This window comes from Bos indicus x Bos taurus, chromosome X (genome assembly GCF_003369695.1).
Source record: "Bos indicus x Bos taurus breed Angus x Brahman F1 hybrid chromosome X, Bos_hybrid_MaternalHap_v2.0, whole genome shotgun sequence".
In the NCBI taxonomy this organism is placed as follows: Eukaryota; Metazoa; Chordata; class Mammalia; order Artiodactyla; family Bovidae; genus Bos; species Bos indicus x Bos taurus.
Genome location: NC_040105.1, coordinates 102,400,454 through 102,415,327, shown reverse-complemented (window position 1 = coordinate 102,415,327; position 14,874 = coordinate 102,400,454).

The window sequence follows — 14,874 nt, the reverse complement described above, 5'->3', positions numbered from 1 at the left end:
TGACTGTGTGGATCACAATAAACTGTGGAAAATTCTGAAAGAGATGGAAATACCAGACGTGCCTCTTGAGAAATTTGTATGCAGGTCAAGTTGCAACTGCTAGAACTGGAGATGAAAAAAAAAGACTGGTTTCAAATTGGGAAGGGAATATATCTAACCTATATATTGTCATCCTGCTTATGTAGTGTTTTTCATACAAAATGCCAGGCTAGATGAAGCACAGGCTGGAATCAAGATTGCTGGGGAAATATCAATAACCTCAGATATGCAGATGACACCACTCTTATGGCAGAAAGCGAAGAGGAACTAAAGAGCATCTTGACGAAGGTGAAAGAGGTGAGTGAAAAAGCTGGCTTAAAACTCAATATTCAAAAATCTAAAATCACGGCATCTGGTCCCATCACTTCACAGCAAATAGATGGGGAAACAATGGAAACAGTGACTTTATTTTCTTTGGCTCCAAAATCACTGCAGATGGTGACTGCAAGCCATGAAATTAAAACACACTTGCTCCTTGGAAGAAAACTATGACTAAGCTAGATAGCATATTAAAAAGCAGAGACATTACCAACAAAAGTCTGTCTATCAAAGCTATGGTTTTTCCAGTAGTCATGTATGGATGTGAGAGTTGGACTCTAAAGAAAGCTGAGCACCAAAGAATTGATGCTTTTGAACTGTGGTGTTGGAGAAGACTCTTGAGAGTCTCTTGGACTGCAAGGAGATCCAACCAGTCCATCCTAAAGGAAATCAGTCCTGAATATTCATTGGAAGGACTGATGCTGAAGCTGAAACTCCAATACTTTGGCCACCTGATGTAAAGAACTGACTCATATGAAAAGACTCTGTTGCTGGGAAAGATTAAAGGCAGGAGGAGAAGGGGACAACTGAGGATGAGATGGTTGGATGGCATCACTGACTCAATGGACATGAGTTTGAGCAAGCTCCAGGAGTTGGTGATGAATGGAGAAGCCTGGCATGCTGCAATCCATGGGATCACAGAATTGGACATGACTGAGTGAACTGAACTGACTGAGGTAACAGGGTGGTGTTCCTGAAATCTCAATCATCAGCCTTCTAGTTCTGACCGCTGTAGGGTCTTAGCATGTAGTTACCATCCCCCTCTTGGATAGGGGCCTTAGTTCCTGCAGGATAATTAATTTCCTGAACTGAACTGAAATATTTGTTAAATAATCTGTTAAATAAATATTGTGTGTGCATGCAAACTGAGTCATGTCCAACTGTTTGTAACCCCATGGAAATGTTAGAAGAATATATAAAGTAGCATTGTGGAGGATGCAAAAAAAAAAAAAAAACCAATATATTTTGTTTCAAAGTAAGCTAAGTTTATAGATAGTAGGCAATGCTAGAGGAGAATATTTAAGGAAAGATAAGTATTTTCCAGATGACATTCTAGAAATGTAGAGTTCTGCCAATTGTCTGTTTAGTTCAGACAATGTTAAGTAGTTCAGTGTGGCTAGAATATAGGCTCTTTGGTAGCTAGAAATAGAGATGGAATCCATCAGCTGGTTTTAGTTTGTGAAAAGCCTTATGTACCATGATAAGGAAAGTGGACCTAGCAATAATTAAGCAGGGGACTAATAGGGTCACAAAGGTTTTATTACTATTACTACTGTCACTAGCTCATGCATATGCAACTTTTGCCGTGTGCCAGGCACAATTCTATGTGCTATGTATTTTTGTACTTAGAATAAACCAGTGAAATACACATTACTGTGATTCCTATCTTTCAGATAAGGATAATGAGGTGCAAAGAGTTTAAATAACTTGTCCAACTCAGCAGTGGCCACAGGAATGCAAAAGGTCAGTTTTCATTGCAATCCCAAAGAAAGGCAATGCCAAAGAATGCTCAAACTGCCACACGATTGCACTCATCTCACACGCTAGTAAAGTAATGCTCAAAATTCTCCAAGCCAGGCTTCAGCAATATGTGAACCATGAACTTCCTGATGTTCAAGCTGGTTTTAGAAAAGGCAGAGGAACCAGAGATCAAATTGCCAACATCCGCTGGATCATTGAAAAAGCAAGAGAGTTCCAGAAAAGCATCTATTTCTGCTTTCTTGACTATTTCAAAGCTTTTGACTATGTGGATCACAATAAACTGTGGAAAATTCTGAAAGAGATGGGAATACCAGGCCACCTGACCTGCCTCTTGAGAAATCTGTATGCAGGTCAGGAAGCAACAGTTAGAACTGGACATGGAACAACAGACTATTTCCAAATAGGAAAAGGAGTACGTCAAGGCTGTATATTGTCACCCTGTTTATTCAACTTATATGCAGAGTACATCATGAGAAACGCTGGACTGGAAGAAACACAAGCTGGAATCAAGATTAGCGAGAGAAATATCAATAACCTCAGATATGCAGATGACACCACCCTTATGGCAGAAAGTGAAGAGGAACTAAAAAGCCTCTTGACGAAAATGAAAGTGGAGAGTGAAAAAGTTGGCTTAAAGCTCAACATTCAGAAAACGAAGATCATGGCATCTGATCCCATCATTTCATGGGAAATAGATGGGGAAACAGTGGAAACAGTGTCAGACTTCATTTTTCTGAGCTCCAAAATCACTACAGATGGTGACTGCAGCCATGAAATTAAAAGACACTCCTTGGAAGGAAAGTTATGACCAATCTAGATAGCATATTCAAAAGCAGAGACATTACTTTGCCAACAAAGGTTCATCTAGTCAAGGCTATGTTTTTTCCTGTTGCCATGTATGGTTGTGAGAGTTAGACTGTGAAGAAGGCTGAGCGCCGAAGAATTGATGCTTTTGAACTGTGGTGTTGAAGATGACTCTTGAGAGTCCCTTCGACTGCAAGGAGATCCAGTCAGTCCATTCTGAAGGAGATCAGCCCTGGGATTTCTTTGGAAGGAATGATACTAAAGCTGAAACTCCAGTACTTTAGCCACCTCATGAGAAGAGTTGACTCATTGGAAAAGACTCTGATGCTGGGAGGGATTGAGGGCAAGAGGATAAGGGGACGACAGAGTATCAGATGGATCGATGGCATCACTGACTCGATGGACGTGAGTCTGGGTGAACTCCGGGAGGTGGTGATGGACAGGGAGGCCTGGCATGCTGCGATTCATGGGGTCGCAAAGAGTCGGACACGACTGAGCGACTGATCTGATCTGATCTGCTCTGCAGTGACAGAAACAGGGTAATAAACTCTGACACTATGGTTCCAGAGAACACTCCCTTTACAGTTATGTTATGAAGGATGAGTTTGATGGGGTGAGTCTTCAGGTAGGATAGTCAATTAGAAAATCATTGAAGAGAAGATAATGGTCTGAAATATGACAGTAATTATAAGGATGAAAGAAAATTGGTTGCTTTATAAGTATAATTGACAGGACTTTACAAAGCAAGTGAATGTTAGCAATGAGAGAAAAATAAGTCTAATGTAGAGGTTTATATAGCTTAAATGATGATATTATTAAACAGAATAAGGAAGACAGGAAGAAGAACAGATTTGGATGAAAATGAAAACGATGGATTTAATTGATGATTGAATACACACATATGTTGCTCTAGTGAAATACCAGTGTTGAGTTTTTAATCAGTCATGTTATGCCCCTGTGAGAAAAGTATAAAGTTTATGGGTAAACATCAAGATTCTGTACAATCGTATCCTAATTCTTTCTCTGCCAGCCTTAAACATGCTAAAATTCTTAGCGATCTGATCAATAGTTCATTCATTGGAGTAGAATAATGTGCTATTGGCCAAATCCTCAAAATTCTACTCTATATTTCTTCCTTTGAGGTTCAGCCTCTTTCCAAAAAGGAAGCAAAATAATTAGTGTATGCATTCCCCTTAAGAAGTCTATGTATAAATCAGTATTCTGTCTTAACGGTATTGGAAAAAATTATCAGGAGGCTAAATTCAATTAAGCAACAATGTGTGTGAAATGTAAATAACCACTTAAAAGAAGTGCTTTAAGTTTAAGAAATAGAATATTATCCTTTTTGTCTTATTTAGTTGAAACATACATTGTGGTTCTTTTAGTCTCTCAAATAATTATTAAGTTTGTATTAGTTATAGACTATTTCAGTAGGATGTGATAGCTACAAAATAGGGGGGCTGCAAAAAAAATGCTATGGGAGTACTTTTGAAAAACATTTAGCTTACTTGGTCTTAGAGGTTATAGAAAGATACCCTGAAGAAGTGACATCTTAGAAGAGAACATTGAGTATGTGTGGGCTAAAAAGATGAAGAGGAGATAGTAAAAAAAAGTGTACAAAATGTACTTCCCTGGTGGTCCAGTGGTTAAGACTTCACTTTCTGATGCAGCAGGCATGGGTTTGATCCTGAGTTGGGGAGCTAAGACCCACTTGCTTCGAGACAAACAATCAAAACATAAACAGAAACAATGTAACAAACTCAATAAAGACTTAATTTTTTTTAAAGTATATGAAATAGAAGGAATAGCTTAGTCAAAAGTGAGAGTTTGTAGAATATAGAAGGAACTCCATACACTTCAGGGTGGCCAAAGGAAAGGTAAAAAGTGGGGAGTGATAAGAGATAGAGCTAATGAGGTAGATAGGTCCCTGCTCTGCAGGATTCCTGTAAATTATGTTGGAAGTTTGTATAATTCTGTGGATAAAGGGAAGGGTATTGAAATGTTTTAAGAAGATGCATTTACAGAGCTAAAATTTTAGAAGGCTCCAGTCAGGTTGAGGGGCAGACAATGGATTGAAGAGAAGCAAGGATGGAGACAGAGATATGACTTCTAAAAACTGACTTCAAAAGATATTATTTTTCTTAAAGAAAGGCTTTTGAGTAGTTTAATGATAGTTATGCCAGACAAAAGTCAATATATTGATGTAAAAATTAATCAACTACAACTAAACTCTTTTTTAAATGTCAAATTTATTTACTGTTCAGTTCAGTTCAGTAGCTCAGTGGTGTCTGACTCTTTGTGACCACATGAACCACAGCATGCCAGGCCTCCCTGTACATCAGCAACTCCTGGAGTTCACCCAAACTCATGTGCATAAGTCAGTGATGCCATCCAACCATCTCATCTTCTCTTGTCCCCTTCTCTTCCTGCCCTCAAACTTTCCCAGCATCAGGGTCTTTTCCAATGAGTCAACTCTTCGCATGAGGAGGCCAAAGTATTGGAGTTTCAGCCTCAGCATAAGTCCTTCCAATGAACACCCAGGATTGGTCTCCTTTAGGTTGGACTGGTTGGATCTCCTTTCAGTCCAAGGGACTCTCAAGAGTCTTCTCCAACACCACAGTTCAAAAGCATCAATTCTTCAGTACTCAGCCTTCTTCACAGTCCAACTCTCACATTCATACATGACCACTTGTAAAACCACAGCCTTGACTAGATGGACCTTTGCTGGCAAAGTAATATCTCTGCTTTTCAATATACTATCTAGGTTGGTCATAACTTTCCTTCCAAGGAGTAAGCGTCTTTTAATTTCATGGCTGGAATCACAATCTGCAGTGATTTTGGAGCTCCCAAAAATAAAGTCTGACACTGTTTCCACTGTTTCCCCATCTATTTGCCATGAAGTGGTGGGACCACATGCCATGATCTTCATTTTCTGAATATTGAGCTTTAGGCCAAGTTTTCACTCTCCACTTTCACTTTAATCAAGAGGCTTTATAGTTCCTCTTCGCTTTCTGCCATAAGAGTGGTGTCATCTGCATATCTGATGTTATCGATATTTCTCCTGGAAATCTTGACTCCAGCTTGTGCTTCCTCCAGCCCAGTATTTCTCATGATGCACTCTGCATATAAGTTAAATAAGCAAGGTGACAATATACAGCCTTGACATACTCGTTTCCCTATTTGGAACCAGTCTGTGGTTCCATGTCCAGTTCTAACTGTTGCTTCCTGACCTGCATACAGATTTCTCAAGAGGCAGGTCAAGTGGTTTGGTATTCCCATCTCTTTCAGAATTTTCCACAGTTTATTGTGATCCACATTGTCAAAGGCTTTGACATAGTCAATAAAGCAGAAATAGATGTATTTCTGGAACTCTCTTGCTTTTTTGATGATCCAGCGGATGTTGGCAATTTGATCTCTGGGCCTTTGCCTTTTCTAAAACCAGCTTGAACATCAGGAAGTTCATGGTTCACGCATTGCTGAAACCTGGCTTGGAGAACTTTGAGCATTTCTTTACTAGCACGTGAGATGAGTGCAGTTATGTGGTAGTTTGAGCATTCTTTGGCATTGCTTTTCTATGGGATTGGAATGAAAACTGACCTTTTCCAGTCCTGTGGCCACTGCTGAGTTTTGCAAATTTGCTGGCATATTGAGTGCAGCACTTTCACAGCACCATCTTTCAGAATTTGAAATAGCTCAACTGGAATTCCATCACCTCCACTAGCTTTGTAGTGATGCTTTCTAAGGCCCACTTGACTTCACATTCCAGGATGTCTGTTAGGAAAGATAATAGTGATAATTTTCCTGAAGGAATGCACCCAAGATACCAACAAAGAGTTGAATAAATCCATTTTAGAACTCAATATTTTTTATATCCTGGCATAGGCACAAGGCTGTCTGGCTGGTATATTTTAGCCCCTATGGACAGTTGATTTAAAAAATAACTGATACAGCCATCTAGGACATAAGGGATTTTTTTTCTTGTAAATAAATGGTGTGTACATGCATTCTCAAGTTCCTAAGTCATGTTGGACTCTTTGTGACTTGATGCACTATAGCCCACCAGTCTCCTCTGTCCACAGGATTTTCAAGGCAAGAATACTAAAGTGGATTATCATTTCATCCTCCAAGGAATCTTCCCAACCCAGGAATCAAATCTGCATCTTCTACATTGGCAGGCGGATTCTTTACCACTGAGCCACCTGGCAAGTCAGTAAAGAAATCACGATCTTTAAAAATTATATATTATTTTAAGATTTTTTTCTAAAACAATATAATAGCATCCTAGGATGTCCTAAAATTGGAGTCAAGCTATTTTTGTAATTAGTAGTCCCTGACCTTTAGTGCGACTTATCTAATGGATTTTAGATTATACATACCAGCTCTATCTCTCTCATTTTTCATTCACACACACACACACACACAATTGCACAGTGAGCCTAGGATAGGTAGTTAGGACAGAAAATATTTTATCAACCTCAAAAATTTCCAGACTTGTGTACTGCCAAATACTGTTCTGTAGAAAGAGTTGTGTCAAGTTTCCATAAGTTTAGGAAGCACTCAGATAAACACTTTTAAACAAATTTCCTTATTGTCAGATACCTGGAAGACCTTAATTTAGTAGTGAACACTGCCTTTCTAAGAGAAAGAGATATAGAAAATAGCATATCCCAAACTTTTTGATCACAGTACAATCAATACCTTTTAGAATAGTGTTCTATGTGATTCCAATTTTGGGGAAAATGAGTATACTTTAAATACCTGCAACGTTATAGATATTTTAACAAGTATTGATGGAATGAATAAATCATCACAGTAAAGTCCAAATCAAGAAAATGTTAGTATATTTGCTCCTATACTTTTCTATGCCACAGTAAAGACTATGAGTCACACACACCTAAGTATCTCTGTATTGCCAAAATAAATAAAATATTTTCCTCAAATAAATACTTTGTGGGTCTATTTTCAAGGCATCACTCAAAGTTGGAGAATCCTTGAATTCCTTCTTCATGAAAGCTCCTCTAAATAATTTGGTTCATGTGTGTTTACATCTGTTTCCCCCACTAGACTATAAATTCCTTCAGGGAAAGAATCCCATGTCTTTTCTTTTTTGGGACCAAAAAAAAAAAAAACGTTGCCTGTCACTACAGTAAACAAAAAATGTTATTGGCTATCAAACCATCAGACGTGGCAGATGCCCTGATGGTAAACCCTGAGGGAAATTCAGAATGGAGAAAACTAGGATACTGGCCTTAGATAGTTAAGATGCATATCTAAGGAATGATTTCAATGAGCCCAGACTTTTGCAACTTCTCATAAATAGAAAAGCAGTAAAATCATCAACTTGAGATGTTTTGTTTTTGTCTTTAGCAGTATTCTTTTGATATTTGACTACATTTTTTTTTTTTTTTTGTCAGTGAAACCACTGTATATCATGGCTCTTCCATCAACTCTTTGGAAAAATCCCTCAGCCCTATTTGAGACGCTATCTCCCAGGCTATGAAGAAGTGAATGAAGTCACTCAGTCATGTCCGACTCTTTGTGACCCCATGGACTGTAGCCTACCAGGCTCCTCCATCCATGGGATTTTCTAGGCAACAGTACTGGAGTGGGTTGCCATTTCCTTCTCCAGGGGATCTTCCTGACTCAGGGATCGAACCCGGGTCTCCTGCATTGCAGACAGATGCTTTACCTTCTGAGTCATCAGGGAAGTCCTACAGGCTATAGTCCTCCATAAAGTCCCCAAATAAAACATAACTAGAGACATTTGTCTCTAGTTAGAGGGCTTCTCCTGTGGCTCAGACAGTAAAGAAACAGCTCACAATGTGAGAGACCTGGGTTTGATCCTTGGGTTGGGAAGATCCCCTGGAGAACATGGCAACCCACTCCAGTATTCTTTCCTGGAAAATCCCCACAGACAGGGGAGTCTGGTGGGCTACAATCCATGGGATCGCAAAGAGTTGGACAAAACTGAATGACTAAGCACAGATACGTTTGTGCATTTTTTGTTGATACTGACCACTGGTATTTGCTACAGTGTCTGACATATAGTGGTTTTCAATCAACACTTCTCAATGAATGTTCTTTGAAAGGTTAGAGGATAGAGCTGAAAATAACTCATTCTCAGTATTCCTTTATTTGCATAAATATCATTGATTCGGATTTTTCAATTTCTTAAAAAGGAAACAAATTAGGAATGCCAGAACGACCATTTTAGATCATGTCATGTCATGATATAAACATGCCACTTCAGTGCTAAGAACAAAATATGAAAGTGTCCAACTCTTTGTGAACCCATGGACTGTAGTCCATGGAATTCTCCAGGCCAGAATACTGGAGTGGATAGGCAGTCCCTTCTCCAGTGGATCTTCCCAACCCAGGGATCGAACCCAGGCCTCCTGCATTTCAGGTGGATTCTTTACCAGCTCAGCCACAAGGGAAGCCCAGGAATACTGGAGTGGGCAGCGTATCCCTTCCTCAGTGGATCTTCCTGACCCAGGAATCGAACTGGGGTCTCCTGAATTGTAGGTGGATTCTTTACCAGCTGAGCTACCAGGGAATACAAAGGATAAAATATAAAACAAATGAAAATGTATAATGTCTCCCTATTTAGCCAAAATAAAGTTAGGAGTCCCTCACAGTGTCTTACAAAGCCCTTCACTGTTTGCTCCTTCCACTCTCAGAACTCCCTTACTTCCCAGTTGCAATCCCCCTTAAAGCCGTTACGTTTTTAGCTGTAACACAATTATTCTCTTCTAGCTCACTATAAAGTAGACTTTTTACTATGCTTATTGATTATTGTCTGCCTCTCTTCACTAGAACATAAGCTGCATGAAAGGAGAGATCTCTGTCCTTTTGTACAATGCAGTGTTCCAAGTTCTTAGAAAGGTACATTATGTATAGAAGATGCTCAATAAATATTTGCTGAATGAATGCACAAATGAATGAATATAAAAAATATAGTAACTATCCCATGCACCTTCTTTTCTCTCAATTTTTCTCAAGAATTTCATTCTGTACTTTCAATAATTTCTCTTGTTGGTCTTGCATGTTATCATTTAAAGCTGCTTTAGAATGCATGTGGCATGCTGTGAGAAATGAAAGACACCATTTGGAGAGAAAAAAAATGGCATCTCCTTTTCTATTCTTGACTTTACTAATCATCAAAACAAAACAATCCACAGGGGGAGTAGATTTACCTTGTTTCAAATTTCATACGTGAACAAATGGAAATTGGGTTCTTTTGAAGTCACAAGCTTATCTACAGATATTCACATTACTAAGGGACTTTATCAAAAGCTTTAGGATTCAGCATTCCACACATCAACAGTCTTCAAATTGGGGTACATGTGCCCTTGGAGTTATATAAAGACACTCTAATAGTTTCAAAATAATCAAATTCTGGATTTCAAGTAACAAATATTATTTGTTAAAATTGTTGTATCCAAAAGGAAAATGTCACAGAGGCTTTACTCTCTCACTGTCATTATTGTATCTCCCCTTCTACATATAGAAGAAAGACATAGTCCTCTTTTACCAGGGATCTTGCTTTGGGACAGAGCCTCAGAGTATAAAGCATGTGGGGCACCCAATAACCATTTTCAATATTGCGATTGGGAAAGTAAATGACACTAAAGACTATGAAGTAAATTGTTTTGCAAATCAAATGGATTTTAATTTTCTGCTTTTAATGAAACTGAGGTTGGATATAATCAAGTTATCGGCTGATAGATAATTAAAATTTTTTTTGGTGGTACATCATTATGAAACAGCTTCTTAGGTGTCACAGTTGTAAAGAATCCTCCTGCCAATGCAGGATACATGGGTTCGATCCCTGTGTCAGAAAGATCCCCTGGAGCAGGAAATGGCACCCTACTCTAGCATTCTTGCCTGAAAAATTCCTTGGACAGAGGAGCCTGATGGGCTACAGTCCATGGGGTCACAAAGAGTTAGATACAAACGAGCAACTGAGCCCTCATCATGCACTATGAAACAGGAGGGAAGGGGGCAGGACACAAACTAAAAGGAATGACATAGTCATGTTGTTGTTTAGTCGCTTAGTCATGTCCAACTCTTTGCCACCCTATGGACGTAGCCCACCAAGCTCCTCTGTTCATGGAATTCTCCAGGAAAGAATATTGGATTGGGTTGCCATTTCCAGATATCAAACTTTATATCTCTTGCACTGGTAGCAGATTCTTAACCACTGAACCATCAGGGCATCCCTGACATAAACATGAAAGTGAAAGTCGCTCAGTCATGTCCGACTCGTTGCGACCCCATAGACTATACAGTCCATGGAATTTTCCAGGCCAGAATACTGGACTGGCTAGCCTTTCCCTTCTCCAGGGGATCTTCCCAACCCAGGGATCGAATCCAGGTCTCCTGCATTTCAGGCTTATTCTTTACCAGCTGAGCCAACAAAAACTGGTTAGAACCAACTAGGTCCAGGATGGCAGAAGACTTGACTTCCAGTACGCCCAGAGCCTCATTATAAGCTCATTGTAATACATTAGTTGAATGACACACCCACCAGTGCTATGGCAGCTCTGAGGCAAACCACAAAGGGTAAAAAAGTGTATGGTGGCCCAGTTCCTGGAAATCCTTGTCCCTTCCCTGAAATAGTTGGAATAATTCCTCCACTCATTAGCCTGTGAAATTACTTAGCCCATAAAAATTGACCACCCCTTATTTTGGGGCCTCTTGCCTTCTAAGAGGGCCCACACTCTGTCTATGGAATGTTCCTCTTTAAATAAATCCAATTCTTACCTATCAGTTTCTCTTTCACTAAATGAGACATTGTTACTGAAAAGTTGGCCTTTCTGTACACTGGTGCTGAATCAAATACTGGAGACAAAATTTTGGGTGAAATAGAAAAGGATAACTTTATTGCTTTGCCAAGCAAAGGTATACACACTGCATTTTGCCTCAAAATTTTTGCATCTCTGCTCCAGTGAGCTAAAATGGGCCGAAGTGTGCAAATTTAATTCAGATAACCATTATAACTACTACTGCAGGCAAGAATCCCTTAGAAGAAGTGGAGTACCCCTCATAGTCTACAGAAGAGTCAGAAATGCAGTACTTGGGTGCAGTCTCAAAAACAACAAAATGATCTCGGTTCGTTTCCAAGGCAAACCATTCAATATCACAGTAATCCAAGTTTATGCCCCAATCACTAATGCCAGAGAAACTGAAGCAAATGGTTTTCTGAAGATCTACAAGACCTTCTAAAGCTAACAACAAAAAAAGAGATAACTTTTCCATCATAGGGGACTAGAATGCAAAAGTAAGTAGTCAAGAGATACCTGGAGAAACAGGCAAGTTTGGTCTTGGGGTACAAAATGAAGCAGGACAAAGGCTAACAGAGTCTTGCCAAGAGAACACACTGGCCATAGCAAACACCTTCTTCCAACAACACAAGAGACAACTCTACACATGGACATCACCAGATGGTCAACACCAAAATCAGATTGATTATATTCTGGATGGAGAAGCTCTATATAGACAGCAAAAACAAGATCAGGAGCTGACTATGGCTCAGATCATGACTCCTTATTGCAAAATTCAGAGTTAAATTGAAGAGAGGAGGGAAAGCCTCTCAAGTGTGACCTAAATCAAATCCCTTACGACTATACAGTGGAAGTGACAAATAGATTAAAGGAATTAGATCTGATAGAGTTCCAGAAGACCTATGGATGGAGGTTCATAGCATTGTACATGAGGCAGTGATCATAACCATCCTCTCGATGAAGAAATGCAAAAAGACAAAATGGTTGTCTGAGGAAGTCTTGAAAATAGCTGAGAAAAGAAGACAAGTGAAAGGCAAAAGAGAAAAGGAAAGATACACCCATCTGAACGCAGAGTTCCAAAGAATAGCACGGAGAGATAAGAAAGCCTTCCTAAGTGAACAATGCAAAGAAATAGAGGAAAACAATAGAATGGGAGACTATAGATCTCTTCAATAAAATTAGAGATACCAAGGGAACATTTCATGCAAAGATGGGCATGACAAAGGACAGAAAGGATATGGACTTAACAGAAGCAGGAGATATTAAGAAAAGGTGGCAAGAATACATAGAACTATACAGAAAAGACTTTAATGACCCAGATAACCATGATAGTGTGATCACTCACTTAGAGCCAGACATCATGGTTACCCGGGTCATTAAGACCATTTTTGTATAGTTCTTCAGTGTATTCTTACCACTTCTTAATCTCTTTCTTCTTATGTTAGGTCCTTAATATTTCTGTCATTTATTTTGCCCATCGTTGCATGAAATGTTCCCTTAGTGAAAGTGAAGTCGCTCAGTCATGTCCAACTCTTTGCAACCCCATGGACTGTAGCCCACCAGGCGCCTCCATCCATGGGATTTTCCAGGCAAGAGTGCTGGAGTGGATTGCCATTTCCTTCTCCAGGATGTCTTCCCGACCCAGGGATCAAACCTGGGTCTCCCACATTGCAGGCAGACGCTTTACTATCTGAGCCACCAGGGAAGCCCAGTGCTGCTTCTCTGGTGGCTCAGAGGTTAAAGTGACTGCCTGCAATGTGCTACAGTCCAGGGGGTTGCAAAGAGTCGGACACGACTGAGCGACTTCACTCACTGACTCACTCTCAATCTGATCTCTGTATCTAGGAGTTTGTAATGTTCCCTTGGGATCTCTAATTTTTTTAAAAGAGATCTCTAGTCTTTCCCATTCTTTTGTTTTCTTCTATTTCTTTGCATTTTTCACTTAGGAAGGCTTTCTTATCTCTCCTTGCTATTCTCTGGTACTCTGCATTCAGTTTGGTACATATTTCCCTGTCTTCTTTGTCTTTTGCTTCTCTTCTTTTTTTCAACTGTATGCAAGGTCTTCTCAGACAATCACTTTGCCATCTTACATTTGTGTTTCTTGAGGATGATTTTGGTCAATGATTCTTGTACAGTATTATGAACCTCTGTCTATAGTTCTTCAGGCACTCTGTCTACCAGATCTTATCAATTTAATTTTTATTCATCTCCACTGAAAAATCATAAAGGTCATGATTTAAGTCATGCTAAAATGGTCTAGTGGTCTTCCTTACTTTCTTAAATTCCAGTCTGAATTTTACAATATGGAGCTGATGACTAGGGCCACAGTCAGCTCCAGGTCTTGTTTTTGTTGACTGTATAGAGTTTCTCCGGCTTTGTCCAAAGATTAATCTGATTTTGGTATCAGCCATCTGGTGATATCCATGTGTAAATTTGTCTCCTGTGTTGTTTGAAGAGGGCATTTGCTATGATCAGTGCATTCTCTTGACAAAACTCTGTTAGCCTTTGCCCTGCTTCATTTTGTACTCCAAGGCAAAACTTGTCTGTTACTCCAGGAATCTCTTGGCTTCTTACTTTGAATTCCATCCCCCTATATTGAAAAGGATATCTTTTTTGGTGTTAGTTCTAGAAGGTCTGGTAGGTCTTCACAGAATCGTTCAACTTCAGTTTCTTTGGCATTAGTGGTTGGGGCATAGACTTGGTTTTTACTATGATATTGAATTATTTGTCTTAAAAACGAACCAAGATCATTCTGTCGTTTAACAGATTGCACTCAAGTACTGCATTTCAGACTCTTTTGTTGGCTGTGAGGACTACTTCATTTCTTCTAAGGGGTTTTTGCACTCATTAGTAGATATAATTGTCATGTGAGTTAAATTTGACCATTCCTGTTCACTTTGGTTCATTGATTCCTGAGATGTCAATGTTCACTCTTGCCATCTCCTGCTTAACTACGTCCAGTTTACCTTGATTCATGGACCTAACATTCCAGGTTCCTATCCAATATTGTTCTTTACAGGTGGAAGCTAATAAGATCAGGATATATATTACTGCCCTAGACACCATATCAATGATAACACACTTAATGGAGTGCTCTGTTTATAGTAAATCTGGATGACCATTGCATCCAAATTCATTTAATCAGATACCATGAAAGTTCGACATTGACTAATAATTTGGTGAGTATCTGATTCAATTGGATTATAAAGATAATGGAAATGGTAAAGTCAACCTTGTGTGCTTTGATTGATTTTTCAGCCTTTTAAAGAGAATATGAATTGAACTGACAGAGACATCAAATCCTTTTTGTAATCAGCAGGACATTAGTTACTTAATATAGTTTTGTCATCCAGATATATTGCTTCATTTTTTTAAAATTGAATCTGATCACAGGTACTAATAATATTTTTTACTGCTTATTCAGAAAACTAAGGTCATGGCATCT